The following is an 18,929-nucleotide window of genomic DNA, read 5'->3' on the forward strand; positions in this document are numbered from 1 at the left end:
GGAGCACGACCATCGTTTTCTTTGATACCAGGGGAATTGTGCCCAAAGAATTCGTCCCGCCCAACCAAGCAGTGAATTCCGCGTACTAATGTGACTTTTGCGACGGCTCCGTGAAAACGAACGGCGACGACGGCCCGAATTTTGGCGTCAAGGGAAATGGCTGCTGCATCACGACAACGCGCCCTGTCACACATCCTTGCTCACCAGGAACTTTTTGGCAAAAAAAAACATGGCGGTTGTACCCCACCCACCGTACTGGACAGATTTGGCACCTTGCTATTTCGCGCTATTCCTAAAACTGAAACTCAAGTTTAAAGGCTGTCGGTTCGACACTCTAGAGAGGATTCAAGAAGCATCGCTGGCGGTGATAAACACCCTCAAAGAACAGGACTTCTAGAAAAGTTTTGACCAGTGGCAGAAGCGCTGGGACCGGTGTGTACGTGCGGATAGGAACTACTTCGAAGGTGATGGTGACCGTAAGTCTAAAGGTAAGGTTTTCAGCAGATGGCAGCACCAGTCCCGAAAATTTGGGATAGCACCTCGTGTACAGGATGAGTCTTCTACGAAGTTAACATCGAAAGTTTATAGAGACATTTGAGATACTAAAACAGTCTTCTTTGTAAATAATTGAACGCAAATGGAGGAGACTTCAGCTGTAAGAGTCCTTCTTGTCTCTATTTACGCTCTGACAAAGAAAGGGGCTTGGCAAGCACAAAGATAAGCAGTAGAAACTCGTAGTGTGAGGGCGGGCATTATCTTACTGAAATAAGACCAGGATGGCTTGCCATGAAGGGCAATCAAATGGGACGTAGAACAGCATCGACGTACCGCTGTGTTACGGTGGCGCGGGAGACTACCAAGGGATTCATGCGACGAACTGAAATGACACCACAAACCATCACTCCTGGTTGTTGGGCAGTGTGGCTGCCGACATTCAGATTGATACCTCACCGCTGTCCGGTGCGTTTCTAGACACGTCTTGTGCCTGGAATTTCACTGACTGGAGAAGAATTGTCTGCAGTGACGACTCGCGCTTCGAATACAGCACCGATGACCCGCGACGACGTGTGTCTAGACTTTCCGTGTAGCGGTGGGATACCAGCATGACTGTCACCGGTCGTATTGATGGTCTGGGGTGCCATCCTGGGCTTACATCTCAGCAATACAATGCCCGCTTGCACACGACGAGAATTTCTACTGCTTGCTTGTACTTGCCAAACTCTATCGTGGCCAGCAAGGTCGCCGAATCCCTCCTCAACTGAGAACGTTTGGGGCAGCGTGGGCACGGCAATCCAGTTCTCTGGATTTTGGCGGTCTAACGCGCCAAATGAACAGAATTAGGATTTTCCTCACGACGACATCCAACAACCTCTATCACTCAGTGCGGAGCCGAATAACTCCTTGCACAAGAGCTAGACGTAGACTAACGCACCTTTTACTTTTCCAATTTGTGAAGCTGTTTCACTTAAATAAATCATCCAATTTTTCTGGAATGGTAATAATTTAATTTGGCCGGCATGTACATCGTATCTACGGATTTCCGTCCCATTCAGATAATTCCTTCGTGGTGCGTCTTTTTTTTCCCTTCTTTCTTAGTGTATTTTCACAACTGTTGGCGACTGGTTTCGCTGAATGTTTTGGGCGGCCCGAAAAAAAACTTTTCCTGTGTGGGAGACATTTTCTTCTTGACAGCAGCGCTGTTTTCCGGAAATCTCTTTGCTGAATTCACTGGCAACAGAACTCTCCTTAGCCGGGATCGTTTTCAGTTTGCGATGAACTGTACCTATTAAGAGTATAGTGTCTCGAAGAACGTTCCAAATGTTTGTTGTATTCCCTTAAAAGATTATTATTTTCTCTCTTTTGTCTTCCGTTAGTCGATTATTATTTTCTCTCTTTTGTCTTCCGTTAGTCGATTATTAGTATGTTCTTAATGGATAACGTTCATCTCTGTGACTAAATAAGTGTTTAACTACTAAAAGCTTCTCACTTTTATTTTCGAAGGGCCCTCACTGACGATTTTGTGTAGCCCTTTGTTCACGTTCGATAGTGCAGTGCTCGTGTTCTGATTACGAAGCAAAGTTCCTTTGGACATGCATACATCGTAATCAGAATAACACAGGCACTGCACTGTTGTATTTCTCTGCCGATACCGAGCAAGCGACTTTAAAGTGTAACGTCTGACCTGTACGGGAATATACGTAATGGATGTACGAGTGAAGGTCGTACACGCATACTTCACGACATATGGAGGTTTAGGTCTGGCCGTGAGTCGTGCACGGATAGCCAAAAGGTAAGGCGACTGCTCGCGATAAGCGGGAAATCCGGGTTCGAGTCCCGATCAGGCACAAATTTTTACTGTCGTCATTCCATTCTACAGCTGATGGTTGTGATTATTCGCAACTACGAATACATTTAATGTATATCTTCTCATGTGTGCCGCAATAGAATAGCATTTGGAAGTCCTGAACACTGCAGGATCTCCTATTATGGACACTTTGCACCTTCAACAGTGCTTTTTTAAACAAGTATGTACTGCGTGTGTTTACTGTTGGGTCCAGTGCTGCATTCTTGGAATTTCTTTCAGTGCTATTTCTCTGACGCTAATCGTACAGGAGTTGTCTATTTAGGCTTGTCTCGTAGGAAAATCGAGGCTGGCAGCCCTTATGTAAGCAGTTTATAAAGTAAAGAAGTGTAGGAGGTTGACTTGGGTGCACTGATACGCTTCTTTTCATGGCCACCGCGTTGTTACGCTAATCCGCAGGATCACGCAGACGTCAGCACGGACGATTCTTCCCCGTGAACTTTGTCCCCTTATTTTTATGGGACGAAGTACTTCAACTGGTATTTGATAGCTGATGAACCAGGATAAATCGATTAATTAACTATCGTTAATGTCCAGAATGGAACTTACCTCAATAATGGCAGGCAAGTGCTAAGTGTGCAGCCGAAATCTGCCGGTTTTCCCATCCGTATCGCCGTGTAGAAGTAGCTGAACAGTGCATTTAATACGAGGGTGCGTGAAATGAAAACCTTAAATATGTTTTAAAATATTATTTATTGTGCGGAAGTGGTACAAAGCTGTATCACTTTCCAACCTAATCTCCCCCACGCTCTATGCAAGTCCTCCAGCGCTTACAAAGTGCATAAATTCCTTTAGAAAAAAATTCTTTTGGTAGTCCGCGCAACCACTCATGCACCGCGTGGCGCACCTCTTCATCAGAACGGAACTTCTTTCCTCCCATTGCCTCTTTGACTGGCCCAAACATACGGAAATCACTTGGGGGCAAGGTCTGGTGAGTATGGTGGATGAGGAAGACACTCAAAATGCAGGTCTGTGATTGTTGCAACTGTTGTACGGGCAGTGTGTGGCCTTGCATTGTCATGTTGCAAACAGTAATCCACGTCGCTTTGATTTGATTGCAGGCCTCAGATGATTTGTAGGAGCTCTGTGTATGACGCACTGGTGATCCCTCTAGGCATGTAATGCTCCAAAATGACGCCTTTATCGGCCCAAAAGAGTTAGCATAACCTTCCTTGCTAATGGTTCTGTTCGGAACGTCTTTAGTTTTGGTGATGACGAACGGCGCCATTCCTTGCTCGCTCTCTTCGTTTCCGGTTGGTGGAAGAGAACCCAGGTTTCGACCCCAGTAACTATTCTTGCAAGGAAGCCATCACCTTCTCGTTCAAAGCGCCGAAGTAGTTCTTCACAAGCATCAACACGTCGTTCTCTCATTTCAAGCGTCAGCTGCCGCGGCACCCATCTTGCAGACACTTTGTAAAACTGGAGCACATTGCACAATGTGGTGTGCTGACCCATGGCTAATCTGTAAGCATGCTGCGATGTCACTCAGCGGTTTTACTTCACTATGGCTTCAACTGTTTCAATGTTCTGTGGAGTCACAACTCGTTGTGCCTGACCTGGACGAGGAGCATCTTCCACTGAAGTCACACCATTTGCGAACTTCATACTCCATTCGTAGACTTGCTCCTGTGACAATCAATCATCACCGTACTGAACCTTCATTCGTCAATGCATTTCAATAGGTTTCACACCTTCACTACGCAAAAACTGATTAACCGAATGCTGTTCTTCCCTGGTGCAAGTCGCAAGTGGGGCGGCCATCTATGTACTGATACTGCGACGGCATGTGTGCATCTGCACTATGCTGCCACCTACAGGCCATTCTGCACGCTGTTTGTAGCACGCTTACCAACTTGCAGGATAAAGGCGCGAAATTTCGATTTGTTATAACAAATTTAACGTTTTCATTTGACTCACCGTCGTAAGAAGCTTTACTTGTTTCAGCAGACAGCTGAAGAAGGTAACAGTTCGTATAGTACTAGAACGGGAACACACCCATACTGCTAACAGTTGATCTTGGTGTGGTCGTGGCGATTACAAAAATGCTAACCATACATTAAAATACTTGTTCTCTTTTGCCTAAGCTTGTTACGATATGTGAATGCAGTTGTTTATGTGAAGTGTCCATTTCACATGGGGTGCGCTGTGCGGATTACATGATTCCAAGAACAAAAGGCTAAGCAAGTGTTGCTAAGCGTTCTTCGGATAATGCAAGTCGTCGTCGCAGGTTCAGCAACATAAAATGGCTAGTCTAGGTTGTGTACCAGGTGTTGAGTCGACCGTGTTGCACCGAATGACACAATGGCGCAGATATTTTGCAGCAGGATTGTTTTTTTTCCCGACCAGTGCTTTTTATAAAAGGGGTGCACACTTGGCAACACGGCTGTGACACGCGGAGGAAGACGACGTTCTCGGTGAGCAGGATTGGAAGGCCATCCACTCTCACTCCTTCATTACTTATTGCTTTCAACAGACTTGATGCGTACTGCACTGGTAGCGACTAGTGACATCCCGGTGAGACGATGACATAAGTCATAGTAAACTAAGAGACATTAGTTACCCTAAGGAAACAAAATATTCAAACAATAATTTATTATGTCAAGATCGCCGTTAATTAACTTTGTTTCGGCTTATCTTCAGATGTGACAATAATCGACAAATAGTTTAGTCGTAATCAATAAACACTAGCTACATGCACTCTGAACATAATGAGAAATGTTACACAATATGTCAATATATGCAAGGCGGTCTCTTTTGCCATTTGACGGCAAGATGTGTGCATATTTTGACATATTTTGTAACATTTTTGATGATCAGTATGCATGTACTAGTGTTTACAGATTATGACAAAACTATTACTGGATCACTGTCACATCTGAAGATGGCAGTTAATACGGTGAAAGCCGTACGGTACATGCTTACAGTAATTACATAACTGTCTGTACATTAACAGGTCGCATACTTTCACTTGATAGAATCAGTTTCTAGAAACAAAGTATGTTAGAATCAATTAACATTGTCTTAGAATAAATATCTGGAGTTCATCAAAGAATTCTTTAGGCCTGTGAGTTCGCCTGAAGGCAACCAAAGATACATTTCATCTGCTGTAACTGCTTCTCTCGTTATACTTTACGAAAAGCACTGTAACCTGCCCCAAATATGTGATGCAATTCTTTGTACACATGTCCCATGCAGGTTAGACGTCATTGTTGGTGTTGTGTGGTTGTCTCTCTTATAACCATGTAGCAATAGGATATTATGCTAGAGGATGCCATTAGAAATCCTCTCTATTTTCACAACTACTGTACTTTCCTGTTCAGCAAAAACCAAAATTGTGTAACTAAAGCAACTAATTGTATATTAAATACCTTAAGACGAGAAGGTGTCACGTAGTATATGGGGCTGTTCATTTATTTTATTTTTAGGCGAGGGCGGCTATAAATGGTGGGTTCTCTGCACCAAATCCGCATAAATTGCAGCAGTCCTTATGTACGCGTAGTACACGTATCCATATCATAGGATTAACGTGCCAAAATTGAAGATTAGGAATAATAAAAGGCGAAGTAAAAATGGGTAGACAAAATTCATAACTAAAACTTGCCACATTTTTGTACAGCTGGGATATACGGAGGGGGTGGGGGGGGGGGGGGGCGGACGACGAATTCCTGTTTTTCCTCTTTCGTTCCAGGAAACGGCGTGTCGGTTTTCTCTGACCAAATCGGTAACTGATTCAGTTTTGAAGTAGAAACCAAAAGATAACAAGTGAAAACTAAATGTTTTGCTGCACTGTGGGACTGCGTAAGTAAATCGAACGGCACGCTTAGATTCAGAAAGTGGGATACCAGCTAACAGTAGTTTGTGGACGTAAGAGACCGCTTGCAAAACACTTGTACAGACAATACTGGATTGCTGCTCACGTTTGTGGGATTCGAATCATGTCGGATGAGAAACAGGCATCAAGCGTGTACAAAGAAGGGCAGCACAAACAGTCACAGGTTTGGTTGTCTGACGATGCTGTGTGAAAGAAATGCTGATAAGTTTTGAGTTGACCACCGTTCAAAAACGCCTTTACATCTCGAGAACTTTCTTCCAAGAGCGGATTCTCCGGCCTTAACCCTTGTACATAACACTCACGCAGAGGCGTACAGGCAGCCATTTTGCCAGCATTCCATTAGAGAACGAACCAAGAAGACACTTCACCATATACAGTGAGAAGTACTCTCTGCCGTGGACTTGGACGTCTTTGATGCTATAGCTTTGATGACTGCGATGCTACATCGTTTCATACCTATGTCAAATGTTATACATTTCTTCAAGGATGAGTAATTTCATTGTATGTATAATAAATGCACTAATTTAATTTATAACATGAAGGTGGTCTAATAAAGACCGAAATAGATTGTTGAATAATACATAAAGGCAGCTTTTTTACATATCATGAAAATCCCCAACGACCGCCTACACTATGTTATAGTTTCTAAAGTGGTTTTTTTAATCACAAAGTATTTTCATTTGCTCACTGATCTCTGTAACAAAGTAAAAGATTTTCATAGATATTTTCGATTAAACTCAAAACTCTGCTGAATTCTTTGAAGATATGAAGCTAATAGAAATTGAAGTACTGGCTACAGAAATGAAACTAATAACCGTAATTTAGCAACTTTCCATTTTCCTGGGGCCTTGTTCTTAAGATTACAGCCAACGTTTTCTAAGGGTGGCTACCGTCCTGTTCGGTTGTTGTCGTCGTCATACCACAGTCTAACCTATCGATAAATCCGTCAATAAGGCGGATACTGAGACATTAACAGTCGTGTAACAGAAAATATTATAAGTGTTGATTAACTTCGTTACTGCTGTCAGCGCACGGAAGTTGTCAACTAGACTGTAGATAAATGTCAAACAAGAGGTTCGTACAGATTCATGATTAGATATGCTGTAAGGCAGATCCCCACTTGTATAAAAGATGTTTTTAACTTCCGTACAATTCAAGTAGTATTTGGAAACACGCCAAGAGGCGAACGGTTAGTGGTCTGTTGCCAGCGAGCAGCGAACCGAACCTCGTTCGCTACGCATACAGCACGTGTGTGTGTGTGTGTGTGTGTGTGTGTGTGTGTGTGTGTGTTGGCCCGCGGCGACACGGCGCGCCTTGTATCCGTTAGGTAACGGCGCACAATGCCACGCTACGCCACGACGCCGGAGGAATTGCGGGGGCGGACCTCGAACCAGCGACCCGCGACTTGACGGTGAACGGCTCGACTATTACCGACACGGTTCTTCTGCTTGTCGGCTGTAACACTCGTTGGGTGCAGATCGCATAGTTCCATTTGAAAATCTTAAAGAACCAACCAACGAGTGGTGAAGGCAGTGTGACTGTGGCATTGTGTTGTTCAAAATGGCTCTGAGCACTATGGGACTTAACATCGATGATCATCAGTCCCCTAGAACTTAGAATTACTTAAACCTAACTAACCTAAGGACATCACACAACACCCAGTCATCACGAGGCAGAGAAAATCCGTGACCCCGCCGGGAATCGAACCCGGGAAGCCGTGTTCAAGGTATAGTAAGCTAGGAGATGAAAGATAATGTAATTGCAGATAACTGACAGGGTACACAAATTAGAATATACAACACCGAACGGGAGGTTTTGGGAATAAGAATCGTGAGAAAAAGAATAGTGCAAAATAGGAAGTGTGTGAGGACGAAGTCGGATCTGTCAAAAGAGCAAATAAAGACTGAAACATCTTTATGATAAAGCAACCTAAATACATGTACCATCTTTTAGAGGCATATCTAACCTAGTTTAATAAAGTAGGTGTATACAGCGCATGTAAGCAATATTCCGAAATTCGATTGATGAACATACGAATAAAGTACATGTATCTTCCACTATGTGTGTCAAGAGAAACTAGGATTGTAACAGAGGTGGGTATATCTCAACGGAAGTCTGTGTCTGGGCCTGCACTATTATTCTGTCAGAAGCGGAAGTGATGTATAAGAAATCATTATTTCCGGAAAACAACACCGTGTAAAATTAACAGCATGTATTTGTGTAACATAACAGAATTAAGTTAAGATTAAATGGCTTATGTAATTAAGCATTACAAGATACGCTCTCTCTCTCTCTCTCTCTCTCTGTCTCTGTCTCTGTCTCTCTCTCTCTCTCTCTCTCTCTCTCTCTCTCTCCCCCTCTCCCCTCTCCCTCTCTTCCCCCCCCCCCTCACCCATCTCGTCTTTATGTGACGTTATTTAAGCGATTTCCGCGTCACTCATGATGAAACGACGATGATACAACCCCAGTCCCCGGGCAGAGAAAATCTCCGACCCGCGTGGGAATCGAAGCCGTGCCCCCTTCGGTTCACATTCAACCACACTGACCCCGCAGCTGTCAAGGCGGACGTCTGAATGGGGGAAAATGTGTATCGAAAACAAAGTGAAATGTTATCTCCCAAACCGGTCGGTATAACAAATTACTATAAGGTTAAAAAGAGCAGTTGTACTGCTTCATTTTTATTAATGACTATCGACGTCGGTCGTGAACATGATCAGCTTCATGTCTGAAAAAGGTATTGACAAGCGTGTTTCATCCTATGACTGTTACACATAGACAACTCTATTAAGAATGAAACGATTAGTAGAAAAATGGGGTGACGTTCCATGGTACGCAGACCAGTCGTCTTTCTCTAAGGGTAGCCCAGAAACAGGTGGTACACAGCGCCTTTTAATCTGTTTGCTAAAGTGTGTGTTCCTATAAATCGGTCACCGATAATTCCTGTCCATACAGTGATACGGAAGCGATCCTGACGCCTGAGCTCCGTGATTGCTCGAGGCTTTGCGTATGACCAGACATGCGTATTGTGGTAATTTACAATGTCATCTCTTGTGAATCGTACCTCGTTTGTTAACAAACTGCAGGCTGTGAACTACAGATCTTCAACAGCCCATATCTCAACTGATATTGGTTTCCGAAAATAGCATTATTGTAACTTTTCTTCTACTTTTAAGAAGTACGGGGTGTTCAAAAAGTCTCTCCGCAGTGCCGTGTGATTGTTAGCCGTGCGTGCCGTATGATTGTTCGCTTGCCTGGGTTACTTCTCTTCACGTGGACTCTCCCAACATTCCACTGTTTCGTTTGTCTCAGCCAGCGTCAGTAGTATCGTTGGTGTGTATCGTTGGTGTGTGTCGTTACGTGTTGACGTGAACGTTTAAGTTTAGTTCCTTTGTTCGTTTGTTTCGTTTTTGTCGCTGTTAAAATGCTAACCATTGAAGAACGTGTGTTTTAGTGGAACAAGTGTTCAAAGCTGGCGGTAAATACACGGTTTCAGTTCGTCAAAGATTTAATTCAGTTTTCCCGGAGACAACACTGGCACATCGCGATACTGTGCGAGATTTGATTAACAACGTTCGAAGTACAGGTTAAGTGACAGATGCACCGAGAAGTGGTCGTCCTACCGTTTTGTCTGAGGACAAACTACTCGGTATTTCCGATAAAATGTCCACGAGTCCGAACAAGTCTGTAAGAAAACTCGCCCAGGAAATCGATGTTAGTATCGAAATGGCCCACACAGCTGTAAGGAAAAAATTAGAACTTTTCCCATACAAAGTGACAGTCGTGCAAGAACTGAAAAAATGGCTCAAAAATTTCGTTCAACACAATGGAGGGGATATTCTTAATCATTTTTCACTGATGAGGCATGGTTTCATTTATCCTGGTACATGAACTCGCAAAATTCTCGTACGTGGAGTACTGCAAGTCGGATTGTAGGTCCCTTATTTTTCAACGAAACAATAAACGCACAACGATAGTACAGTGATATTCTGTACCGATTCTTGGGAGAACTTGTGTTAAGTGAAATACTGAACGTTATTTTCAACAAGATAGTGCAACCGCACATACAGCTCGCGTTTGAACGTCACTGCTTGTTGATGTTTTTGGTGATCGCGTAATTTCACAGGGACTTTAGCCTAACACCACCTGACTTTTTCTTCTGGGGTGCAGCGAAAGCAGCTGTCTATAAAAACCGTCCAAAATCCATCGATGAATTTGAAAACTGCAATATCCACATTCACTGCTTCTGTTACAGAAAAATGTTACAGCTTGTATTTGGAAACATGATTAGATGAATTGAATTGTGAATTCAACAACAGGGGGGACACTTTCAACATTTAATGTGAAAATTTGTAAGTAAAAATGGATATTCAATAAATTAATAACTTGTATTTCACTCAGTTTCATTTCGGTGTATTCACTGCGGCATACGGCACGCGCGGCTAACAATCATACGGCACTGCGCAGAGACTTTTTGAACAACCCGTAGTACCTCCGATTGTAAGACTGGCTCTTTTCTTTTAAGCACCCTGTGTTACATTCCTGCTTCCTTTCATTACACTTTGATGAGACAAACCCCTTCTGAGCAACTCCCGAGCACCGAATTTGGGAACGTGACCACAGTAGGAGTGTCGTCGTCGCCGTAGCTAGCGGTGCGGGGCGGTTGGTTTCCGCAGCTCTACGCGGCTCGCTGTTTAACGGTGCCGGTCCGGCATTCCAGCGCAGCGCGGCGGCCGCTTTCAGCCTCGAGACTCGGACACACAGCCAGACGCAGCCCGTACTGCGGTCGCTGGCCGGTCACCCGTGAACGTTTCCGCACCAGCCACGCCTGTGCGAAAACTGCCCAGCGGAAACGTTCTTGACCTTCGCGTGCTCGTTTCTTACAAGCTCGTCCTTCAGCTGCTGAACTCAACTGTAACACGCCTCACGACTTCCATCTCGTAGGTCTCTTGGTAGGTGGACTGCTCAGTTGATTCTTAGCTCCGGCATTATACCACCTCCCAAAGGATCGTGATTCGTGAAGAACTGTATAGTCTGGGAGACGAATCGTCGATACTGACAGTTCAGTAGCGTCGTATCGTTTTCGAGCGGCCACAGGAAACCAGCCAATGGAGGAAGGCACTTGTACAGGTAGTAGGCAGCAGGGGCCACGCAGCAGAACAAATGCGCGGGCGTGTTAAAAGTAATAGGAATGTAAATATCGAGGATAAAACTAAAACTGTCACAGCTTCTTAAGTATTTTTTTTTAATTTCTCATTTTATTTCGTCAGTCTATGTAAATGAAATAATTACGGAATTCAATACTGCTTCACATTCCTGAGTTATCTGAGTGAAAATTACCGGAACCGCCAGAAATAACCCGCTAGAGAGTAATCCGGCGGGTCTGCCAAAAGTGTTGTGCCAGGAGTGGGTGGGCATAGATGACGTCTCTCTTTGACAGAAGCGAAACACAGGACTATGTGGTGGCGAAAGATTTTGTGTGTATGGGGTACAGTTTAGTGCTGAACTTTGAGTCCCGGCGTAGAAATGCATAAAAAACAGGTATTGGACGCAACGAACAATTAATCTTTACTGCTCTACAAACACTTTTGAATTACATCGTTTACTCATTCATTTGACGTTCACAACTGGATAAAGTCCAGCTCCAGTCATCTCCATGCATTAGATCTTGAGTGATCCGTATGTTTTATGTCAACATCCGTTATATCATCTTGTTGGTGTTTTTGACATTATTTCTATCAAAGGCTTGCAGTCCCCCTCCGAAAAGTATTTCGAAAATGAAATTACATCCCTTGAGGTATAATTTATAAAACAGGAACCACTCCTCCTGGTTCACAGTAAAACACAGTATTGTCGGCTTTGGTGATAATCAGTGGTTTTGAGAATGGATGCACAGTAAGAGACATCAGACTAAGCAAGAATGATCTCATTGCTCCATGACATTTAAGCTGCTGCAGTACTTGTGTAATCTCACCGCGCCCATGACATAATCTCTAGCAAGTGCTGCAGCAAATTAGCCACGGCCAGATAAAACGTCAGTTCTAACCACCACTTCACAATTCTACTGCAAGAGGATGATGAAGCTAAGGCTGTAATCTTGCACGTTCGTGTTTTGCATTTACTTAAGTGACACCAAAAACAGTCTATGATTGTGAGTCACGTCTTCCAGTCATAGCTGTTGATTAAACGACGGTTTGTAAATGTTTCCCTTTACCAATTAGAATTTCCTGGACGATCATTTCACTAGCATAGTAAATATTCTTTTGGTTAATGCATCACAAATTGCGCAGTTCATTTTTGGTGTCTTCACTATTTAGACGTCATAGTATTTTAAAGAGCACACTACTTAATGATGGGAGGCTGCAGTGTGTTTGGATGAACTTCTCTCACGCATATTGTGCTACGTTTCAGAATGTCACTTGTGACCACACTGCAGCATTCGGTTTGTCCCACCCACTCCAACGAAATCCTTGCACCTGGTTTTAACAGCGGCAGCGAATTATGTGGCAAGTTTGTAAATGCGGCATAACCTTCATAAAAACTACGAAACACTAACCTAAATAAACGGATTACCATCAAAATGGAACACCATTTCGAGTACCGAGCGAGGTGGCGCAGTGGTTAGACACTGGACTCGCATTCGGAAGGACGACGGTTCAATCCCGCGTCCGGCCATCCTGATTTAGGTTTTCCGTGATTTCCCTAAATCACTCCAGGCAAATGCCGGAATGTTCCTCTGAAAGGGCACGGCCGACTTCCTTCCCCATCCTTCCCAAATCCGATGAGACCGATGACCACGCTGTCTGGTCTCCTTCCCCAAACCAACCAACCAACCATTTCGAGTAAAGTAAGTCATAACAAATTTCAAGACGAAAAATTTTGCTTCAGCAACCGTTTGTCTTTGCTGCTTTACAGGAAAATCATACCGATGGAGACTATCGTAAAATCAGTCGGACAGAATAAGGGATGGCAACAGAATACGGACGCCAGTAATAACAAGCCGCCAGAGATCAAGTGGCAGTCGACAGACAGAAGCTATGGGGTCCTGTGTCAGTTCTAGGATGACATTTCCAGGTCCGCCATTCGGATTTCTACAAGAAAGAAAGGCAGCAATCTTTTTCCGAGTGATATAAAGTGTGATTTTTCAGTCTCGAGAATCATTATTACAGATGTGTGCGACATCAGAAGCATACCTAGGTATGAGACATGTTATAACTTGCAGTTCATCGCACCGCAATGCCCTGTCGTGAAGGCTACCTGCATCTCCAGGGGCAGTTGAGAGATACGAAGGCGGCCCGCCTCATCTTCGGTTTCTTGAACAAATCCTCTTTTCACCAGCGCTCTGGATTGTCCTAGTACCCCACGCGTAAGCAGTGCCTTTTGTGAGAGTGAGTCTGCGTGCACCTTCCCAGTGATCTCCTCTGGTGCTCCTTGTTTTCAGCTGTCGTTCCTAAAGCATGGTATTTAGTTGCTTGCTACGGGTGGAGGTTGCTTAAATAGGTTCGCGAATAAGACGCTCTCTGGTCTCACAGGTGCTCCTCATTGTCGCTAATAATAGCGAGGGCGTTGAATTACAGGCGCGCGGCTTGGCATCCGGTGTTGTCCCCTCCCCCAAGAAAAAAACACACACACACACACACACACACACACACACACATACTCTCTCTCTCTCTCTCTCTCTCTCTCTCTCTCTCTCACTCACTAACTCTGTGGTGGACCTTCGTTCGTGGGTTTGTTGCCCTGCAACCCGTGTGATTCGTTTCCGCCAGTGTGAGAGACTGTCGACGCTAGCTCTGTAATTTTGTGTTGACGCAGTTTCTGGGAGCGGAAGTCGCCAACTGAAACGTTTCTCTTATTTGCTCTGCTTGAAACAAAAAAGTACGTGCCCATTATTTGGAGGACTATTTTTATCTCTAGGGAGCAGAATTAAGTAATCGTCTCAATACCGAGTGCTATGTCGAGGTTAGAGCGACTTACACACGGTGGTGGTTTGTTGCTGTATTTCTGTTCTACGGAGTATTTCTTCGAACATCTTAAGATCCTTTGAGAAGCCTATTTCTTGTATTGATCTGTAGCTCATCGACACATTTTACTGTATAGACATTTATGCTGTGGGATTGAAGGGGAATAGTCAAAACTTTAAGTTCAAGGTTTAAAGTGGGGTTATGTTTGCAATAAATACCTCTACCCACAAACACCACATACTTGGCTGAAGTTATCCTTCACTATCTGTGCTCGTGAATGCCGTATAATTTCTTCCCGGTTATCATTCACCACTCGTCCATGATCTGTTGTAAATTCATGTAGTATAGTGAAATACTAAGTTCTTAGCGGCTCATCTGCCGAAGTTGGCAACTCTGGCCGATTAAAGCGGATCGGATTTCAAACGATGAAGTAGTCAGGGTCTGTCGTCGATATCTTTTACATAAAAATGGGCTTTCGAAAACATAGTCTACATAAAAACAGTATGCAGTATTATTTTTAGGCAACGGCCCTTTAACTAATCTCTTCAAGCACGTGTTAGAATTAGTTTTTCTGTCTGGCACACGGTCATAACACAGTTCATATCAGCGAACACTTCCCTGCAACGTTGAAGTTGCATTACAGAATCCAGCTCAAGGTAATAAAACGAAAATAATGAGAGAGAACACGTAGCTATCAATATTCCCGTAAAATAGTGGGATCATCTACAAAACACTGCTTACGTGTGCCTTGCTTATTATGAGTAAATGTGCTAGTTGCTTGTTTCGCATTCAAAAAGATCGTCACAAAGAAGCAGATAAACCAATGTATCTGAATGAAAAAAGGAAAATAAAAGTAAAATGGATTGTAGAAAGGGCCTCTTGTGTACAGGCATTCGGAGGTAGCAAATGTCCTCATGATGGAGGTACGAAATGTCTAAAATAAGTCTTGCAAGCTCTAGGCGTGTCACAACAGTCCAGATACACTGTGCACCCAAATTTACCTATGACGACGCTGTTGGTGCTGGGAATGAGTAGTATTACGGTGCATTTTACTAATGACTGATGGCAGAATAGTGGAATCAGCTATTTTATTGCACTGTTCGCTTTGGTAACTGATGTAACGCACATTTTAGTCATCAGTTACTTCATAAAACTTCTAATTATAATGAGGTACGCGGCAATTAAATGTGCAACTGTTAATGTTGCTGTTCCACGTATGCATTGAAGTCTCCATCAAAAAAAGTACTAGTTCGTACCTTTGGGGAGACGGATGGTCTAGATTTTCGGTCTCCTTTCCTGTTGTACCCAAGCCTTATAGAGGATGCACTCTAGAAATTACCGATGCTATACTGAGAGCGCCTATACTATATTTTTTCATAATGTCGGAAATATTTTGTGCCGTGTGTTAGTTATTTTGTCGCCCATGACCTTTCTTCTATCCACACAATTCCAACAACGCTCTTAATAGGTTCTTACCAACGATGCAATGCTACATGGATTTCCAGAAATTTAAAAAAAAATCGTGCTGCAATTTAAGCAACTCGCAAGTATCTGCACTTTTGGGTTTATGAATTTTGTATCGAGTCTAGTGTTGCCAATAAAGCTGTTTAAGTTAGTGACGATGTCTAATATTCTTTTAGTTTCAGGTGAGAGCTCCCAGAAAGTTGTAATAAGCAGTGGGAAGGTTGCAAGGAATTGTAGTTAGGTGTTGAGTAGTTTGCCGACTGTTACCTGTGCCGATGCTGGTTTTGTAGATGAAAGAAAAATCACATCACCCAATATTCACTGCAGCAGAACTGAGGTCAGTGAGGACTTCTCTGTAATGGCCAATGGGCGGTGGCCAAACAGTCAGCTGCCGTACTGCTGTAGATACCGGAAATTGCTTCAGTAACCAGCTGTATTCAGACGAGGCGTTCTGACTATTGCGTATTGCGGTAGAGGTCACGAGGAAGATGGTCCCGCTCTTCATTTAACGCTGATCAGGAACTCGTGGTACAGGGCGGAATGTGCTTTCCACTTCGTTTTTAGGTCAAATCTACTTTCTGCTACTTTTCTATTCTGATTTGTTCAAAGCAGTTTCCATCAGCCAGTCTCTCCATTTTGCATTCTTGCTCAATATATTAATGATAACGGGCATTATAAATACTAATTTTTATGAACTACTGTATCCTCTTTCCTAGGCTCAAATTCGTTGTCATATTTATTATTCTTCGAACATCTTAAGATCCTTTGAGAAGCCTATTTCTTGTATTGATCTGTAGCTCATCGACACATTTTACCGTATAGACTGTTTGATGACTTTCTTCTTCTCTGTTCTGCCTGCAGTCTCGCCGTTTCATACTTTGTCGCCTACAATTTTTTTCTGGTCCTCTGTACCTCAGTTTTCTAAACGCTTCCTCTTACCCGTTTCTCATCTGTGGCTTCAATTTTCTACTGCACCACAGACCAACATACCTGTGAAGGATTTCACACGACGTATTATGCTTGAGGAAAAAAGCTTATGTATAATATTTCGTTGATTGCGTCATTACAATGTGTTTCTCTGTTAACGAACTCAATTGCTATTTAATCTGTAACTTTCCGTTTTGAAGATTGTTATTCTTGTTCCGCCTGCCTCCTAGACTTTTTTCCTCGGACATAGTGTTAGTTGTACGGTGCATCGGTCTAGACGGTGGCAGGTACGACCAAGGCTGTAAGTCACGAACTTAGAGCGTGACCACGCTCTCTTAGGCCGGTACAAAGAAATTGATGCCGTCATTGCATCGCAGGCGCAATAAATTTAATGCCACCGAGTGGAATTACTCGTCTGTTTATTGTAGCTGAATTTGCTTCTCACCACCACGACCATCACCACCACCACTTCTCTCTAATAGTGTATAGTTCCCCTCCTTTAAATATGAGCTAGTTGTACATTTTACTTAATTACTCGAAAAACAGTCATTCCATTCTATGCGGTGGGGATCAAGTGCCGTAGTACAATGTACGTTAGTCAGTCTCCAGGATGAAGCCGGTGGTGGTGGTGGTGGTGAATTTTGAAATGTAAACATTCGAGATAAGATGTATGTTTCTAATAATTGACGTAGACGCTACGGTCGCAGGTTCGAATCCTGCCTCGGGCATGGATGTGTGTGATGTCCTTAGGTTAGTTAGGTTTAAGTAGTTCTAAGTTCTAGGGGACTGATGACCTCAGAAGTTAAGTCCCATAGTGCTTGGAGGCATTTGAACCAAGTTGTAGATTTCCAGTTAGATGTAAAGTCAGTTGACATCAAACATCAACTGTCTACCATTAAAACACTTTTTTAAATGAACTGCAGTATTTACATCCCCTGCATCGCACACGCCATTGGTCCTACAGATAAAATGAATGGGATCTTTTTGCTGAAAATTTAATGGATTTTAATTTGGTAATGCGAGGCCGCGGTTTTAGAGTTTTTCTTTTAAACACGTCCCACCTGTCGCGCTTACCCTCCACCAGACAGGATTTTTAGTACGTTTCTTCGTCGCACTTCCACCTATCAATGCACAAACATTTACGATTACACGAATTATTTTTCCTTCGTCGACTGCACCAAACGTCAGTATTCTATCGCAAACATCTACATCTATATGATTACTCTGCAATTCACATTTAAGTTCTTGGCAGAGGGTTCATCGAACCACAATCATACTATCTCCCTACCATTCCACTCCCGAACAGCGCGCGGGAAAAACGAACACCTAAACCTTTCTGTTCTAGCTCTGATTTCTCTTATTTTATTTTGATGATCATTCCTACCTATGTAGGTTGGGCTCAACAAAATATTTTCGCATTCGGAAGAGAAAGTTGGTGACCGAAATTTCGTAAATAGATCTCACCGCGACGAAAAATGTCTTTGCTTTAATGACTTGCATCCCAACTCGCGTATCATATCTGCCACACTCTCTCCCCTATTACGTGATAATACAAAACGAGCTGCCCTTTTTTGCACCCTTTCGATGTCCTCCGCCAATCCCACCTGGTAAGGATCCCACACCGCGCAGCAATATTCTAACAGAGGACGAACGAGTGTAGTGTATGCTGTCTCTTTAGTGGACTTATTGCATCTTCTAAGTGTCCTGCCAATGAGACGCAACCTTTGGCTCGCCTTCCCCACAATATTATCTATGTGGTCTTTCCAACTGAAGTTGTTCGTAATTTTAGCACCCAGGTACTTAGTTGAATTGACAGCCTTGAGAATTGTACTATTTATATAGTAATCGAATTCCAACGGATTTCTTTTTGAACTCATGTGGATCACCTCACACTTTTCGTTACTTAGCGTAAACTGCCACCTGCCACACCGTACAGCAATCTTTTCTAAATCGCTTTGCAACTGATACTGGTCTTCGGATGACCTTACTAGACGGTAAATTACAGCATCATCTGCGAACAACCTAAAAAAACTGCTCAGATTGTCACCCAGGTTATTTATATAGAGCAGGAACAGCAGAGGTCCTAGGACGCTTCCCTGGGGAACACCTGATATCACTTCAGTTTTACTCGATGATTTGCCGTCTATTACTACGAACTGCGACCTTCCTGACTGGAAATCACGAATCCAGTCGCACAACTGAGACGATACCCCATAGGCCGGCAGCTTGATTAGAAGTCGCTTGTGAGGAACGGCGTCTAAAGCTTTCCGGAAATCTAGAAACACGGAATCAACTTGATATCCCCTGTCGATAGCGGCCATTACTTCGTGCGAATAAAGAGCTAGCTGCGTTGCACAAGAACGATGTTTCCTGAAACCGTGCT

At 43.4% G+C, this 18,929-nt stretch overlaps 1 protein-coding gene across 1 annotated transcript in view; it reads left to right on the forward strand.

Moving 5' to 3' along the window:
* LOC126176277 (partitioning defective 3 homolog) overlaps positions 1–18,929 on the forward strand; it is a 286,886-nt gene that overhangs the window by 57,458 nt on the left and 210,499 nt on the right. The window lies entirely within an intron of this gene.

Source organism: Schistocerca cancellata, chromosome 3, assembly GCF_023864275.1.
Source record: "Schistocerca cancellata isolate TAMUIC-IGC-003103 chromosome 3, iqSchCanc2.1, whole genome shotgun sequence".
Lineage (NCBI taxonomy): Eukaryota > Metazoa > Arthropoda > Insecta > Orthoptera > Acrididae > Schistocerca > Schistocerca cancellata.